The sequence below is a fragment of the Bos javanicus genome, chromosome 7 (assembly GCF_032452875.1).
Source record: "Bos javanicus breed banteng chromosome 7, ARS-OSU_banteng_1.0, whole genome shotgun sequence".
Classification (NCBI taxonomy): Eukaryota; Metazoa; Chordata; class Mammalia; order Artiodactyla; family Bovidae; genus Bos; species Bos javanicus.
The window spans coordinates 71,080,545-71,099,218 of NC_083874.1; the positions used below are offsets into that span (position 1 = coordinate 71,080,545).

General features: G+C 40.4%; 1 long non-coding RNA gene across 1 annotated transcript; it reads right to left on the bottom strand.

Annotated features, from left to right (window-relative positions):
• Nucleotides 1–484: 484 nt before the first annotated feature.
• On the bottom strand, nucleotides 485–18,147 carry LOC133251580 (uncharacterized). The gene is made up of 4 exons (XR_009737691.1): nucleotides 17,828–18,147; nucleotides 5,100–5,179; nucleotides 4,646–4,789; nucleotides 485–1,373 (listed from the first exon to the last, which is right to left on the bottom strand). It is a non-coding gene; the product is annotated as an uncharacterized LOC133251580 (long non-coding RNA).
• Nucleotides 18,148–18,674: the final 527 nt, after the last annotated feature.

Genomic DNA, 18,674 nt, shown 5'->3' on the forward strand with positions numbered 1-18,674 from the left:
GCTACATGTAAAAGAAGAGAATCAGAACATTTTCTCACACCATATACCAAAAAAATAAAAACAAACTCTCAGTATGTAAATGTAAGTCCTAAATGTAAGTCCTGAAACCATAAAACTCCTAGAAGAGAACACAGGCAGAACACTTTTTAACATAAATCATAGCAATATTTTTTTAATTAGTCTCCTAAGGCAAACATCAAGGCTGTATATTGTCACCCTGCTTATTTAACTTATATGCAGAGGACATCATGAGAAACGCTGGGATGGAAGAAGCACAAGCTGGAATCAAGATTGCCAGGAGAAATATCAATAACCTCAGATATGCAGATGACACCACCCTTATGGCAGAAAGTGAAGAGGAACTAAAAAGCCTCTTGATGAAAGTGAAAGAGGAGAGTGAAAAAGTTGGCTTAAAGCTCAACATTCAAAACGGTCCCATCACTTCATGGGAAATAGATGGGAAAACAGTGGGAACAGTGTCAGACTTTGTTTTGGGGGCTCCAAAATCACTGCAGATGGTGACTGCAGCCATGAAATTAAAAGATGCTTACTCCTTGGAAGGAAAGTTATGACCAACCTAGATAGCATATTCAAAAGCAGAGACATTACTTTGCCAACAAAGGTCCGTCTAGTCAAGGCTATGGTTTTTCCAGTAGTCATGTATGGATGTGAGAGTTGGACTGTGAAGAAAGCTGAGCTCTGAAGAATTGATGCTTTTGAACTGTGGTGTTGGAGAAGACTCTTGAGAGCCCCTTGGACTGCAAGGAGATCCAACCAGTCCATTCTAAAGGAGATCAGTCCTGGGTGTTCTTCGGAAGGACTGATGCTAAAGCTGAAACTCCAGTACTTTGGCCACCTCATGCGAAGAGTTGAGTCATTGGAAAAGACTGTGATGCTGGGAGGGATTGGGGGCAGGAGGAGAAGGGGACGACAGAGGATGAGATGGCTGGATGGCATCACCGACTCGATGGACGTGAGTTTGAGTGAACTCCGGGAGTTGGTGATGGACAGGGAGGCCTGGCGTGCTGCGATTCATGGGGTCGCAAAGAGTCCGACACGACTGAGCGACTAAACTGAACTGAACTGAAGGCAAACGCAAAAGGCAATGGCACCCCACTCCAGTACTCTTGCCTGGAAAACCCCATGGACGGAGGAGCCTGGTAGGCTGCAGTCCATGGGGTCGCTAAGACTCGGACACGACTGGGTGACTTTACTTTCACTTTTCACTTTCATGCTTTGGAGAAGAAAATAGCAACCCACTCCAGTGTTCTTGCCTGGAGAATCCCAGGGACCGGGGAGCCTGGTGGGCTGCTGTCTATGGGGTCACACAGAGTCGGACAGGACTGAAACGACTTAGCAGCAGCAGCAGAAGCCTAAGGCAAAAGAAACAAAAGCAATAATAAACAAATAAGATCTAATTAAACTTAAAAGCTTTTGTACAACAAAGGAAACCATCAACAAAATGAAAAGACAACCTATTGAATGGGAGAAAATATTTGCAAATTATATGACCAATAAAGGGCTGATATTCAAAACCTATAAATAACTCAATATCAAAAAATCAAACCAGCTAATTTTTTAAATGGGCAGAAGACTTGAATAGACATTTTTTTCAAAGAAGATATACAAATGGCCAACAGACACATGAAAAAATGCTCAACATTATTAATCATCAGAGAAATGCGAATGAAAACCAGAATGAGATAGCACCTCATACCAGTCAAAATGTGTATTATCAAAAAGTCTACAAATAACAAATATTGGCAAGAATGTGGAAGAAGAGGAATTCTCATACACTATTGGTGGGAATGTAAATTGTAAATTAGTGCAGCCACTAATGTATGTAGTACAGCATTTCCTCAAAGAACTAAAAATAGAGCTACTGTATGATTCAGCAATTTCACTTCTGAGTATATATCCAAAGAAAATGAAAACAGTAATTTGAAAAGATATATGCATCTCAATGTTTATTGATATATGCAGGATTATTTACAATAACCAAGATATGAAAGCAACCTAAGTGTCCATCAACATATGAATGGATATATACAACATCTTATATACCATATATATATACTGCATATATATATATATACATATATATGCAATGAAATATTACTAGACATAAAAAATAGTGAAATTCTGCATTTGCAAAAATGTGGACAGACCTAAAGTATATTATGCTTAGTAAGATAAGACAAATACTATATTTGATATATGTTATCACTTATATGTAAAATCTAAAATATAAAATAAATGAACGAATATAACAAAATAGAAACAGACTCACAGATACAGAGAACAAGTCAGTAGTTCCAGTGGGGAGAAGGAGGGGAAGGAGCCAGATAGTGGTATGGGATTAAGAGACATAAACTGCTATGTATAAAATAAATAAGCAACAAGGGTATATTATACAGCACAGAGAATGTAGTCATGATTTCATAATAATTTTAAAAGGGTTATAACTTATTAAAATACTGAAACTAATATAGTATTGTAAATCAACTATAATGTTTTTAAACATTTCTAAAGAAAGAAACAAATTATGCTGGTCTGTGATTCTGTCGAATGTATTGGGCTGCTTCTGCATCACCCGTAAGAACTACTGAAGAATTGTCCCTGTTGACCCTGTCACCACCACAACCCAACACGTTCAGTGGTTTCCTGCCAACACAGAAAACAAGGGAAAAGAGAGAGAGAGAAAGAGAGAGACTCCTGATATAGTCATAAAGCATAATAACAGAGAATTACGCCCTTAGATTTTAAAAGTCACTAGATCACAGAACCTGATCCCCAGAAAGAGTGTGTGTGTGTGTGTGTGACAATTGAAACTACGATAAGTATCTTTTTTGGTGGGGGAGCCATATGCTTAACAGATTTTTTATGTATTTAAAAAAAATTTTTTTTTAATTGGAGGAAAATTGCTTTACAATGTTGTGTTGGTTTCTGCCATACAACAGTGCAAATCAGCCATAATTATACATATATACTCTCCCTCTTGGGCCCCCTACCCTCCCACATTGCACCTTCTAAGTCATCACAGAGCACCAGGCTGGCTTCCCTGTGTTATATAGCAGCTTCTCACCAGCTATCTAGTTTTCACCTGATGGTGTATATATATATTGATGCTACTTTCTCCATTCATTCCACTCTCTCCTTTCCCAACTGTGTCTACAAGTCCATTCTCTACTTCTGCATCTTCATCCCTTCCCTGCAAATAGGTTCGTCAATACCATTTTTCTAGATTCGATATATATGAGTTAATATACAATATTTGTTTTTCTCTTTCTGATTTACTTCACTCTGTATAACAGGCTCTAAGTTCATCCACCTCACTAGAACTGACTCAAATTCAGTCTTTCTATGCCTGACTAATATTCCATTGTATATATGTACTACATCTTCTTTATCCATTTACCTATAGATGGACATCTAGGTTGCTTCCATGTCCTGGCTATTGTAAATAATGCTGCAATGAACTTTGGGGTATGTGTGTCTATTAGAATTGTGGCTTTCTCAGGGTATGTGCCCAATAGTAGAATTACTGGGTCATATGGTAGATTTCATTGGAAAAGACTCTGATGCTGGGAGGGATTGGGGGCAGGAGGAGAAGGGGACGACAGAGGATGAGATGGCTGGATGGCATCACTGACTCGATGGACGTGAGTCTGAGTGAACTCTGGGAGTTAGTGATGGACAGGGAGGCCTGGTGTGCTGCGATTCATGGGGTCGCAAAGAGTCGGACACAACTGAGCGACTGATCTGATCTGATCTGATCTGATGGTAGATTTATTCCTAGCTTTTAAAGGAATATCCATACTGTTCTCCATAATGGCTGTATCAGTTTACATTCCCACCATCTGATAAGCATCTAATTATCAATTATACTCAGCAAATTATGCCTCTGACTTACATTTGTAACCTAGGGGTTAAATCAAGAATATAGACATTAGAGGCTGTTAGCACATTAAACATATGTTTATATATTCCAACAAGGTGATTTTTAAATATTTTATTATAATTTTTATTACTAATTATTGACCATTTGCAAGATGCCAGTCACTATCTAAGGATTTTATATGTTACCTCATTTAATCTTTAAAACATTCTATGACATTATCCTGGCAGTATTGACTGCTCCTTTTGCTTGGGAGTTTTCTCACTATCTGATGTTAGTATCAGTGAATAGAAGCTAAGCTAGAGACTTGGGAGAGAATCTCTCACTGAGAGATGGGCAACAACAATGACAACAAAAAAGTCCAGAACCTCAAAGCATTTATAATTTAGAAGGAAAAAATAAGGCAGATGTCCAATCAAATCAAACATTATATGCTGGATGGATCATAAAAATAATATTCAAATGTTAAATGGTTTTCTAGGCAAACTGTCAGGCTCTTCTTTCCTTCATTCCATTCTGGATCCTTATGTGCTCTGAAGTAAATACCTACAAGGCTCCTTACTAAAAACTGTCCCTCTCTTATCCATATGGTCTCCATGGGTGCCATCCCATAAAAATGTGATGCCCTTTCCCTGGCCAGTGTTGATGATTCAGGGCTGGTCGCCTACCAAAGCCTATCCAATGACAGAAGCCATTGCCTAGTGACAGCTGATTGGTTCAGATATAAACCCCGACCCTCAGATTTACCTGAACCCTTCCATGGAAGTTTTGGGACAAGACTGATGTAAAGGACCCAGGCTTTTTGTGGCTGCCCACATGCTAAGGTATAAAAACTGGGACTTTTTGTGGCCTTGTTTCTCATCTTGTTAATCACAGGAAGAGGGTTTCATCCTGTGGAAAGAAACAAAGATGAAATAAGGTATGTGAGGAGTTATTCAAAGGGTCTTGAACCCTGAGTCCAATTGCTCCTGAAGCGCAGATACATGCCAGGTTTTAAATTGCTTATGATACTCAACTAACACAGTAAATTGCTGTTTTCACTTAATCCACTTGGAACTAGTTTTCTAGAACCAAGGGTCCTTATAAGTACATGGTCCTGGTAGGTCTCACGTCTCTGGTTCCAGTTTAAGTCCACCCAGCCAGATTTGGTCACTGCCTGATTCCTGCATTTAGACCTTCCTGGATGTGAGCATTGACCTACCTTTCAACTTGATGTCTTTGTTCTCTCAGTTGGGGCTTCCCCACCCTCATCCCATTCTGCAGAACTCCATCTTGAATCTCCTGTGAAGACAGGGGAATTGTTCTTTGGACAGGTTCCAAAGAAACTGTGACACCCAGGGGCAGCTGTGGACAGTGCCGAAGCTGTGTCGGATGGCGCCAGAGCTGCTGTGGGAGAATTTGAGGAAGGAGCAAGCGGATCCAGCTACAAGGGCCAGGGAGGTCCACAGGGATTTAGCTAACCCTCCAAGGCTGGTGGGACTCTAATCAGTGGAGAGGACTGGGATTAAGTGGAAGGAAACTTGAAATGAATACTTCAAGCAGAAGGAACAAAATAAGCCAAACTGTTTGTGAGGAAATGGGTAAGTCCAGCTTTAGTGGATCTAAGTAAAAAAGCCTTCCATCCTGATTCCTATATTATTCAGTAGATTTGACTCCAATTGACTTCATCCTTTCAAAAAAATTTTGCAGGGAGAGGGAGACAGTTGATTACAGGCCTGCTGTTTGGAAAAAAAAAAAAAAGAATACCTTCAGAAAATATGGAAAATTATGAAATCACCTATAATCTTTCTACCTATTCAGATACAATCTCAACTAATATTTGTCTATCTGCTTATTACCTCTTTTTAAAGCATCTAAACATTTATATAAAAGTAGATTTGAGCCATTTATACAGTGTGGCATCCCAGTTTTTTTCACTTTCAATATTTTATGAGCAAAATGTCATTAAATATACACAACATGATTCTACATCATTGTCATTAAAAGGCCTCATGGCATTCTCTGTGTGAGCTTATAGTAATGTCTTAACCAGTTCCCCCTTGGCAGACATTTAAGCTGCTTCCAATCAGGTTGCGAGTATGCGTGTGTGTGTCTTTGCTTTTATATAAAAAACCATGATGACAGATCTTTACACATTTGTTTGCTTGTTTTAGTAAGATAAATTTCAACAAGTGGGATTGCTGTGTTAAAGGACTTTCATATTTTCAAGTCCTTTAATATATATTGTCAAATGCCCCTTAGCAATGTGCCAGGTTACATGCCCACCATCACTGTATGAAACAATTTTCCTCACCCTTTACAGACTTTCTAGACTCAGTTTTATTCTTTACTGTCTGTCCAGTAGGTAAAATCCAGATATCATGGTTATACAATTTCAGTTCAGTTCAGTTCAGTTGCTCAGTTGTGTCCGACTCTTTGAGACCCTATGAACTGCAGCACGCCAGGCCTCCCTGTCTATCACCAACTCCCGGAGTTTACCCAAACTCATGTCCATTGAGTCGGTGATGCCATCCAACCATCTCATCCTCTGTTGACCCCTTCTCCTCCTGTCCTCAACCTTTCCCAGCATCAGGATCTTTTCAAATGAGTCAGTTCTTCACATCAGGTGGCCAAAGTATTGGAGTTCAGCTTCAACAACAGTCCTTCCAATTAATACCCAGGACTGATCTCCTTTAGGATGGACTGGTTGGATTTCCTTGCAGTCCAAGGGACTCTCAAGAGTCTTCTCCAACACCACAGTTCAAAAGCATCAATTCTTCAATGCTCAGCTTTCTTTATAGTCCAATTCTCACATCTATATATGACTACTGAAAAAACCACAGCCTTGACTAGACGGACCTTTGTTGACAAAGTAACATCTCTGCTTTTTAATATACTGTCTAGGTTGGTCATAACTTTCCTTCCAAAGAGTAAGCGTCTTTTAATTTCATGGCTGCAATCACCATCTGCAGTGATTTTGGAGCCCAGAAAAATAAAGTCAGCCACTGTTTCCACTGTTTCCCCATCTATTTCCCATGAAGTGATGGGATGCCATGATCTTAGTTTTTCTGAATGTTGAGCTTTAAGCCAACTTTTTCACTCTTCTCTTTCAATTTCATCAAGAGGCTTTTTAGTTCTTCTTCACTTTCTGCCATAAGGGTAGTGTCATCTGCATATCTGAGGTTATTGATATTTCTCCTGGCAATCTTGATTCCAGCCTATGCTTCTTCCAGCCCAGCGTTTCTCATGATGTCCTCTGCATATAAGTTAAATAAGCAGGGTGACAATACACTGCCTTGACGTGCTCCTTTTCCTATTTGGAACCAGCCTATTGTTCCATGTCCAGTTTTAATTTTTGCTTCCTAACCTGCATATAGGTTTCTCAAGAGGCAGGTCAAGTGGTCTGGTATTCCCATCTCTTTCAGAATTTTCCACAGTCTGTTGTGATCCACACAGTCAAAGGCTTTGGCATAGTCAATAAAGCAGAAACAGATGTTTTTCTGGAAATATCTTGCTTTTTCAATGATCCAGTGGATGTTGGCAATGTGATCTCTGGTTCTTCTGCCTTTTCTAAAACCAGCTTGAACATCTGGAAGTTCATGGTTCACATACTGCTGAAGCCTGGCTTGGAGAATTTTGAGCATTACTTTGCTAAAGTGTGAGATGAGTACAGTTGTACGGTAGTTTGAGCATTCTTTGGCATTGCCTTTCTTTGGGATTGGAATGAAAACTGACCTTTTCCAGTCCTGTGGCCACTGCTGAGTTTTCCAGGTTTGCTGGCATACTGAGTGCAGCACTTTCACAGCATCATCTTTTAGGACTTGAAATTAGCTCAACTGAAATTCCATCACCTCCCCTAGCTTAGTTCGTAGTGATGCTTCCTAAGGCCCACTTGACTTCACATTCCAGGATATCTGGCTCTAGGTGAGTGATCACACCTTTGTGATTATCTGGGTTGTGAAGATCTTTTTTGTATAGTTCTTCTGTGTATTCTTGCCACCTCTTCTTAATATCTTCTGCTTCTGTTAGGTCCATACCATTTCTGTCCTTTATCGAGCCCATCTTTGCATGAAATGTTCCTTTGGTATCTCTAATTTTCTTTAAGAGATCTCTAGTCTTTCCCATTCTGTTGTTTTCCTCTATTACTTTACATTGATCACTGAGGAAGGCTTTCTTATCTCTCCTTGCTATTCTTTGGGACTCTGCATTCAGATGCTTATATCTTTCCTTTTCTCCTTTGCTTTTCCCTTCTCTTCTTTTCACAGCTATTTGTAAGGCCTCCTCAGACAGCCATTTTGCCTTTTTGCATTTGTTTTTCTTGGGGATGGTCTTGCTCCCTGTCTCCTGTACAGTGTCATGAACCTCCATCCATAGTTCATCAGGCACTCTGTCTATAAGATCTAGTCCCTTAAATCTATTTCTCACTTCCACTGTATACAATTTACATGTCCTTTATTAATATACAAATTTTATATGATTATTGATCACTCATGTATTTTATTTATGATTTATACATTCATATCATTTTCACATTTTTATAATGAATGTTACTCACCTTTTTGTGATTGATCAAAAGAATTTTTTAAATATCTAATGTTAATTACCTATTATTTAAACAAGTTGAATGTATGTTCTAAATATATCTTTTGTGATTTAACTTGATAATGTGAGAGGTTTTGCCACATAAGTTTTACATTTTTATTTATAGTCATATTCTTTCTTTTATGGTTTCTGATATTAATGCCATTGCTAAAAAGAATTTCCCTAACCCTAAGAAGCTGAAACTATGCACCTATGCTTTCTTTTTAGTATTTTCATGATTTAGATGCTTGCATTCAATCTCTATTTGTGTGGAATTTATATTTATAAATATATATATATTATATTGTAAGGTGAGAAGTAAGGCTCTAACTTTATTTTTTTCCAAATATCCAAAACTGACACCATTTTTGTCAATTTTATCACATATTAATGTCACCTTTATCATATATTAATTTTCATGCATAGTTGATCTTGTTTCAGATGATCTATGCTCTTCCAGTGATCTGCGAGCCTACCCTCTGCCAGTCTCATTATCCAGCATTTGAATCTAGTAGGGCAATTCCCTGGAGAAGGCAATGGCAACCCCCCCAGTACTCTTGCCTGGAAAATCCCATGGACGGAGGAGCCTGGTAGGCTGCAGTCCATGGGGTCACTGGGAGTTGGACATGACTGAGCGACTTCACTTTCACTTTTCACTTTCATGCATTGGAGAAGGAAATGGCAACCCACTCCAGTGTTCTTGCCTGGAGAATCCCAGGGACGGGGGAGCCTGGTGGGCTGCCGTCTATGGGGTCACACAGAGTCGGACACGACTGAAGCAACTTAGCAGCAGCAGCAGCAGCAGCAGCAGCAGGGCAATTCCCTCCATGTAGCCTTCCTTTTTTGAAAAAAAAAAAAGGCTATTCTTAAGCATTTATTCTTCCAGAAGTACTTTGGAATCATTTTGTTAAGTTCCTTCCAAATCCCATTGATATTTTGGATGGAATTGCCTTAAATTAATAGATTAAACTGTGGGACATTGACATCTTTACAAGACTTCCAGAAGGATAATAAATCTTTCTGTTTGTTCAAGACCTCTTTCATTCTCCGTACTAAAATTGTGTCATTTTTTCCATTTAGGTCCCGTACATTTCTTGTTAAAGTTATTCCTGGGTGTTACATATTTATTTGCTATTGTGAGTTAAATCTCTTTGGCGTAATACTTTATAGAAAGTTCATGCTGGTATATAGCAAGCCATTGAGAAATACGTATGTATAGATGGAGGTGGAGGTAACAGGTAGAGACTGAGATAGACATTGTTGAACCTGTCTGGTGCAGCAGGAGCTATGGAAGAACTCCTGAGAAAGAGGATGAGAGAGAAATGTCCTGACTTCTCTGTTTCATCCCAACACTTTTCTAAAAGTTTCTTTAGGGGTTTCGTGTTCATCTTGGCTGTCTTCAGCACCTACTGGATGCTAAAAGAATGAAGTGAAGTGAGGTGAAGTGAAGTTGAACCTACTTAAATACAAATGATTGACATGCTGACTCTCTGGAGCCCTGCCACACTTTGACATCCCTCCCTGGTGATGGTTCCCTGTTTCATGTCTTCTCCCTTTGCTTAGTTCAGCATTGTTGATGGCAGAGTCTATGTTTTTTCCATGTTTGTGTTCCCCACATGATCTAACCCAGCCTGGCACAAAGCTCAACCAATGCTCATGTACTCCATGAAGGAGCAGATGTCCTCATCTATAAAGTGGGAGTCTTGAACATCTGCCCTTTGAACAGCCTGTGTGATAGAGTGATTCCTCTTGGTCTCCTAGCTTTGGGGAGGTGAGAAGTGGATTTTCCTTCCTTCTGTGCTGCCTGCATGTGTCTGGTCTCCTCCTGATGAGTCATCTGGAGCCAGACACCATCGCTCTCAGACAGAACATGTCAGGTACTTGCTCAGGAGCAGCGGGGCCATAAATCTATGCTGTGTCCCTGTGGTTACTTAGGGAACCCTGGGGCCCAGCCAGAAAGAGGGGCACTGCAGACAGAGAAGGCTCTGGCCAGTGTCCCAGCCTCCCGGCGACAGCCCAGCCAGCACTTCCCTCTCTCTAGTTTGGAACCAAGGTCCTGTCCCCTGTAGAGGGCAAAGGTGGCCTCCAGCCAAGAGGTTCTGAAATGCACCAAGATCCTCCTACCAGACATTCAGAGAGACAGAAGGGATCAGTTAGCAAAATGACTGTGACAGGAACCAGGGCAGCTGGAATCTGGTTCTGTACTTCATTCCTTCACCATTACACAGGCAAGCATAGGCAGATCCCCCTTCTACTCTCTGCGGGTGTGAAGAGTAAATGAAACATTATATTAAACTGCTTGGCTTAAGTCCTGATCACAGCAAACAATTAACAGAGGCAGTTGTAAATGTCATTATTATTATTTGTACTGAGAGCAGCAATAGTAACTTGTTCTCACTATAATCTCCAAAGTATTTATCCCACTTTAAAGACGAGGAAACTGAGCCCAGAGAGATAAAGTGACTTGCTCAAAGTGCTTCTACTGAGAATCAAAGTCACTGGTTAATAGCCAGCTAGTTACTATAATGCACAGGGATTATTCTACTAAGTCCTAGGGGAAGGAGAGACACTATCATTCAGCTCCATTCAGCTCCAGAGCCAGACAGGTGCCCTCACTGTCGTTGCATGATGGCTGGAATACTTCCAGAACTTACTCTAAATGCTTTGTAGTCTAATTCTCAAATCCCATGAACAAGGAGTCCCTGGGCTCTCATTGGCTCCGATTAGGTCAGAGTGTCCACTTCTAGAGCTGGAAGGGAAGGTCAGCCTAAGCCCAGCAGACAGTAGTGGGCACAAAGGGATGTGGAATGGAGGCTAAGGGCCCAAGCAGGATGTGTGTGTTTATGTGTGGTCTTAAAACATTTGCCAAAATGTTTACAGAGATGCTTTCTCTGGATAGTGGAATAAGAAGTTGATTTCTCTTTTGTTTTCTATCTTTTCCAGAGGTTTACCATAAGCACATAGTTTGATAATTTTTTAAAAGCTGTTTTCATTTAGTGGTTAAATAATGCAAATAATATACAGTTATATTAGATATGTTGAATTTTAAGAGTTTGGGGCTGGATATTTGAAGCCTCAGTCCTAGTTCTGGCTCTGAATGACCATGGTCATGTCACTTGTCTGGCCTCAATTCCACTATCTGTAAATGAGAGAAGGGTCACACAACCTCTGCAGTCTCTTCCAGTTATGATTCTCTCCCCTTCTGTGTACATACAGCAAGTGAAAAGGTGCAGATCAGCTGGGTCCTAGGAGATCCGCCTGAATGTGAAGAGACTCTTGAACAACACAGCTTTGAACTCTATGGATACTCTTACACAGATTTGTTTTCAGTGAATATGTACTATGTAACATAACTACACAATCCCCAATTGATCTGTGGATACAGAAGACCAAGGCTGACTGCAAACCCTTCTGTCTTGACCCCTAAGCTCCTTCTCAGCCCCTCTCCCCACCCGCGTTGTTCTAGAGTCAACTGCTACTTTCTCTAGTTGCCGCAAGCAGGGGCTACTCTTCCTTGTGGTTCATGGGCTTCTCACTGCAGTGGCTTCTCTTGTTGCAGAGAATGAGCTCTAGAGTAAGTGGGCGTCAGCAGTTGTGGCACACGGGCTTCATTGCTCCCAGGCCTGTGGACATCTACCCAGTGTCCCCTGCATTGGCAGATTCTTAACCACTGGATCACCAGGGAAATTCAGTTTTTTGTTTGTTTGTTTGTAATTTTTTTTTTAACTGAAGTAGACTTACTGCATTGTGTTAGTTTCATGTATACAGCAAAGTCATTCAGTTATTCAACTGTATATGTATATATATATATTCTTTTTCTGTAATTATTGCTTAATAGAAATCAGTTCTGAATAAAAAATGGGCACATTTATGTAGTTGAGAGAGTTTCTTCAGAAGTTGAACATGCTCCCAGAGCTCCTAAAAGAGTGCCCTCCTCAGTGGAGACCAGTTAGCTGACTCCAGCCCTGAGAAATCTCTCCCTCCCTAAGAGAGAAGAATTAGCATTACTGGCTGGGCCTACTATGTGTCCAGCCTAATACAAAGTATGTTATATACATCATCTAATTTAAACTCATAATGTTGTTACCATCATTTATTCGACAAGCAACTAAAGTCTCCTGCACCATTATTGAATGCTTGCCTTCCCATGAAGATCCTTGGGAGGAAGAAATGCTCTTTGTTCATCTTCATATGTCCCTCAGACCCTAACACAGGGCTCGATAAACACTTGCTAATCATTAGAAACCTCCTATCACTGCTTTTTGGGCTCCATAGAGGATTATTCCTAATATCAAAGGTTTGACCAGCTCTTAGGTTAAGAGAATGATGATCAGATTAAAGGGGAGGATAAGGAACAACAGACTAGGTGATTATCCACTGTTGACAGGAAGCTGTCACTTTAAAGAGTTGTCCTGCTATGCACAGGGCATTCAGGAAATAGGACATTGGATAGGTAGACTTTGATCAGAAGCAGGTTAGAAAGGTCAGGATTAGGGGTGTCTGGAAGCAATCTGAGAGCACTGGGAATTTTATTTTTATTGAAATACAGTGGCTGTACAATATTATGTTAGTTTCAGGTATGCTCCATAATGATTTGTCATTTACATACATTATGAAATGATCACCACAATAAGGCTAGCAACCATCTGTCCCCAAACAGAGCCATTACTACAGTACTGACCATATTCCTTATGTTGGATATTACATCCCTGTGACTTGTTTATTTTATCACTGGAGATCTGTACCTCTTCATCCCTTTCTCCTATTTTGTCTACCCTGTCATCTCTCTTCATTCTGTTTCTTCTCTATACCTATTAGTCTGTTTTCCTTTTGTTTTGTTTGTTTTTTAGATTCCACATATAAATGAGATCATGCAGTGTCTTTTTCTATCTGATTTATTTCACTGAGCATAATATACTCTAGATCCATCCATGTTGTTACAAATGACAAGATTTCCTTTTCTTATCAGATGAATAATTTTCCACTGGGTGTGTGTTTGTGTGTATACATATATCACATCTTTATCCATTCTATCTATGGGCACTTAAGTTGCTTCTGTATCTTGGCTATTGTAAATAATGCTGCAGTGAACATTGGAGTGCATATATCTTTTCTAATTAGCACTTTTGTTTTCTTTGGGTAAATACCCAGAAGTGCAATTGCTGGATTATATGGCAATTCTATTTTTAATTTTTTATGAAGATCCATACAGTTTTCCATGGTGGCTGCACCAATTCACATTTCTACCAATAGCACAAGAGGGTTCCCTTTTCTCTACATCCTTGCCAACACTTATTTGTTGTCTTTTTTATGGAAAACAAAAGCAAAAATAAACACATGGGACTACATCAAACTAAAAGCTTTTTGCACAGCAAAGAAGACTATCAGTAAAATAAAAAGGCAGCCTACTGAATAGGAAAATATATTGGCAAACAGTCTATCCAGTAAGAGATTAATATCCAAAATATACAAAGAACTAACACAACTCAATATCAAGAAAATAAACAACCCAATTTAAAAATGGGCAGAGGACCTAAATAGATATTCTTCCAAAGAAGACATACAAATGGCCAACAGACACATGAAAAGATGTTCAGGATCACTAATCATCAGAGAAATATGCAAATCAAAACCACAGTGAGATATCACCTCACACCTGTCAGAGAGCACTGGGATCTTGGACAAGGGTTAGAGTTGAAAGGAAGGGAAGATTGCAGGAGGAGAGTGGATTTCCAACACAAAATTCACTGGAAAAATAGAAAGAGTAAAGAAAGACAGACAATCAAACAAATCAAACTTCCTTCTCCACAATTTTGCCTATAAGAAGCTCTGGTTTTAGGGATGGGATTAGATGTTGGGATCAAAAAAGGGGTCAAAAACAAGAACAAAAAAAAATGTCTAGAGAAAGTCCATTGAAGGACAAAAGTTTCACAAATTTTCCCTTATTTTGTGTTTCAGTTAAGTCTGAAATCAACCTGCCCTTTTCATCCACTCATTCATTCCATTACTCACCTAATAAATATTTATTGAGCACATAGAATCCATCAGACAGTGTACTGGCTCCTCAGATGAGCAAAAAGAAACAATGTGCCTGCTCTCATTGAGTCTGAAATCTAGAGAGAGAGGCAGATATTGATCCAATAATCACATGAAGGTGTGAGTATAAAACACAAACCAGGTGGAATGCCATGAAGGAGAGAGATGTGGTTTTCTGAGAGCAGAGAAAAAAGGAACCTCACCTAAACTGGGGTGGGGAGGGGAAAGACAATCTTCCCGGAGGAATTGACCCCTGACTTGAGACGTGAAGAACCATGGGCCCCTGGCAAGGAACAAACCACAGCAATTGGAGTCATTTTTAATGGGTCTAGCCAAAGCAAAACTAGTAGTACTGGTATGCAGACAATCTAAGGTTAAGACCTACACCTTCCAAGAACCCACCTATGAGACATTCAGCAAAGTCATTTGTACTTTCTGGGCCTCCATTTGATGATCTGTAAAATGGGAATGATGGACTAAAATGACATTTCTCAAAATGTGGTCTGCTGATCTTCTGCAGCAGAAGACACATGAAAAACGGGTTACTTGTGAAAAATATAAATTCCTGGACCTCACTTCATACCTACTGGATCAAAGTATCTTGGGCTACAATTCTTGTACCTCCTCATATCTAGAAAAGAACTAAAATTCTTCATGCTGATGTCTGCTCCTTGTGACTAACAGAAACCTTTTGCAAAAAAATATGTGCTTGATTGTATGTACTCCCCCTTCACCAAAATCATATATGTACTGACCTTCCCTTCTACCTCTTTGGAGCTATTTCTCAGAGCTGTCTGAAATGCTGTCTTCCTAAATAAAATTTAACTCACAACTCAAAAAAAAAAATTACATATATATATATATATTGCTAGGTCCCAAGATCTGCATTTTAAGGCTACTCTAGGTGGCTCTTATGCTCAATAAAGTTTGAGCATCTGGGTAGGCAAACTTTTACCTGCTAAGTGGCTCTTTATTTCTTTCTAAATTCCCAGGTTCCCAATGGAGCAGCACCAAGAAGAGGTAAAGTGGGCAGTCCTCCAGACTGAGAGAAGGAACCTACTAAAGTTTTCAGGTGACAACAAAAGATCTGAGCTTTTATACCTGGAGTTGGTCCAGTTGTTTTAGGGACAAGTTCCCCAGACTGACTTGAGAGAAAACAGCTCTAGACTGATTTTTTTTTTTAAGTTTATGAGTGTTTTGTTAATATTTATTTTTGTTTATTTATTTATTTGGCTCTGCTGGATCTTATTTGCAGCACATGAGACCTTTGATCTTTGTTGCAGTGTGTGGTACCTTTAGATGAGGCATGTGGGATCTAGTTCCCTGACCATGGATAGAACCAGGGCCCCCTGCAATGGGAATGCAAAATTTTAGCCACAGGACCACCAGGGAAGTCCCTGAATTTTTTTTTTTTTTTCTTTTTTACCTTCCACTCCACTCCTGGGATTCACTTGAAAATATATATTTACTGAAGTCTGTTCCCTGCCCTTTTCCCTCCCTTCTTTCCCTTCTCATGACTCTGGTTCTCTGCAGTTTTGGGAGCCAGTGGAATTTCACATAGGTCTCCCCTTCCTTTCCTGCCTTTCTAGGGCATGATTGGTCACTTCTGATGTGAGCTGCCCTGCCGGCTGGGCCAAGCTGTTTCCCTTTCCCTCTGCACAGCAAGCTCATAGAACCCACCACCCACATACCCCACCCCACCCCTAAGGCACCAACACCCATACTGGTGGTCTCCAACCTCATTTTGAGTCTCTGTGTGAAGAAATATTTCCAGCAGGTCCTGAGCTCTCTAGGTGTAGTAGAGCCAGTCTCACAAGTTGCCTTTCAAAGGCCAGGTATATTATTTCCACCTACTGGCCAAAATACTTGTATTAAAATGAAATAGTGCATATAAAGCACATAACTCCAGCCTAGCACACAGAAAACTCTCAACAAATGTTAGTGTCTTTTATATTTATGTTATTTTTCCAGCCACTGTTTGTTTAGGGGTATTTATAAGGGAAGAAAAAAGAAATCAGCTATATCAACTGGCAAGTAAGAGGTTGAAAGTATCAGCGAGAGATCAACTAGGAAGATCTGTACCTACATGTTCCAGATACTGAGAATCCTGTTGTATGTTTTTAAGATATACAGAACATCAACAATAACTAGCTGAGAGCTTTCTATGACCAGGCAAAGTTTCATTTAATCCTCATAGGAATTATTAAAATCCACATTTTACAAATAAACAGAAGCTTAACTAAACGAAGTCCCAAAGTGACAAAGCTAGGAAATGGCAGCAACTTGAATTTAATCCGATGTTTAATAAGCTACTTCCTTAGGTCTAAATGATATCTCTCATGCTGTCTTAGGAGGCTATATCTGCTCTCTCTGTCTCTCTCTCTGAGATAGACAGACAACAGTTGATTTCCATCATAAGATTAATAACTTTTGCAGTCCTTAAAGGCAATTTTTAAATCAGGTTCCCTACGCTTCTTCTTGGAAGAAGTAAGGCTCAAGCCTGATACAAGCTCTTGCCCTCACTTGAGGTTCCCAGGGAGGGGTTAGCAGGAAAGATGCAGTCCTCAGATCTCACCCAGAGAAGGACCCACATTGTGTGGTAGCACACAGATCAGAACAAATTCTGTCTCTCTGACCAAGGTCTCTGACCTGCTGAGATACCCAGAAATTCCTGTCACTTTATCTGTGAGGTCAGCCTACAGTCAAACTCAGGTTATCTGAGAGGTGAAAAGTGCCACCTTTAAGTCAAACCATATCTGTTCTAATCCCATCTCTGAATAATCTTGAGCAAATTAATAAATCACTCTTATCCTCAGTTTCCTCACCTGTGAATTAGAGCCAATAGTGTCTTCTACAAAAGTGTTGTATGCAGGGTTAAATAAGATGATGCCTGTGAATTAGCCTGACACAGGCTTGATTCGTAACTATACTCATAGTTAATTAACATAGGGCTATTGGAAGAGGGCAATGCTTATGTCTAAACGGATAGTACTCTAAAGAATTAGGGAAATATTTGGAAGCTTTTCCAAGAACTTGTAATTCACACCATGCCCTAACTGCTCTGTGCTATGTGCTCAGTCGCTTAGTCATGTCCAGCTCTTCGCGACCCTATGGACTGTAGCCTGACAGGCTCCTCTGTCCATGGGGATTCTCCAGGCAAGAATACTGGAGTGGGTTGCCATGCCATCCTCCAGGGGATCTTCCCAACCCAGGGGTCAAACCCAGGTCTTCCGCATTGCAGGTGGATTCTTTACTACTGTCTGAGCCGCCAGGGAACCCCCTATCTAGAAGTTTCTACAAAATCTTCCACATACCCTATCCCCGAGCACTTACCAGGGCAGTCCCACAAAAGGCAGAAAACCAATGCTCCTCCTCCTTCTCCCTTCATCTTTTCATGACTCCCAAGGCAACCTTCCAAATCTGTGGGTCTGGCGTCCAGTAAACAGTAAAGAAACGCTGGGCATTTCCTGTCCCAGCGTTCCTCAGGACACGATCGAGATGGGCAAAGCCAACTGCCTCTTTCTCACAGGCCTCCCTCCTCCACCATGTCCACGGGGCCTGACGTGATCTCACACACATTTCCCAAACATGTCCACCCCGATCCCTGGGTCCTGCCCAGTCACCTCTGCCAAAGAAGCCAGAGATCACTCTATGACATCACTTCCTTGCCTTGCTCCCTAGGGGCCCGGTCTGTCTACTCCAAAGCTTGGCTCTAACACTTTGTCCAGATACAATTTTTAGATGCCCCCAAGGAAAAAGGTTCCCACCACTTCTTTTAGACCTTTCTGAACTTGGTGGTCACCACAAGTGAAAATCCCCCAAAAGAGGTTTGATGGTTTGGTTCAAAGAACCCAAAAGAGGAAGAAGAGGAAGTCAGAGAAACACGAGACCTATGTCAAATATTTATGTGTTTCCTTATTTAACTCACATTACTGTTCAATGTCAGGCACAATTCTCTCTACATCCTCAGATGCACATTCCCATTATCCATCTTACACTGTGAACTCCAGGAGGACAAAGAAGGCTAGCGTCCATTTACTTTATTCTATGCAATTTCTCCTCCACAATCAATGGTAAAACACTGAATTCGTTCTGTTGCTCAAGAGTAGTAGAGGTTACACCAAGATAAAGTTAGAAGGAGCAAACAAAAATAAAAAGCAACAGGGTGGCGATCAATTGA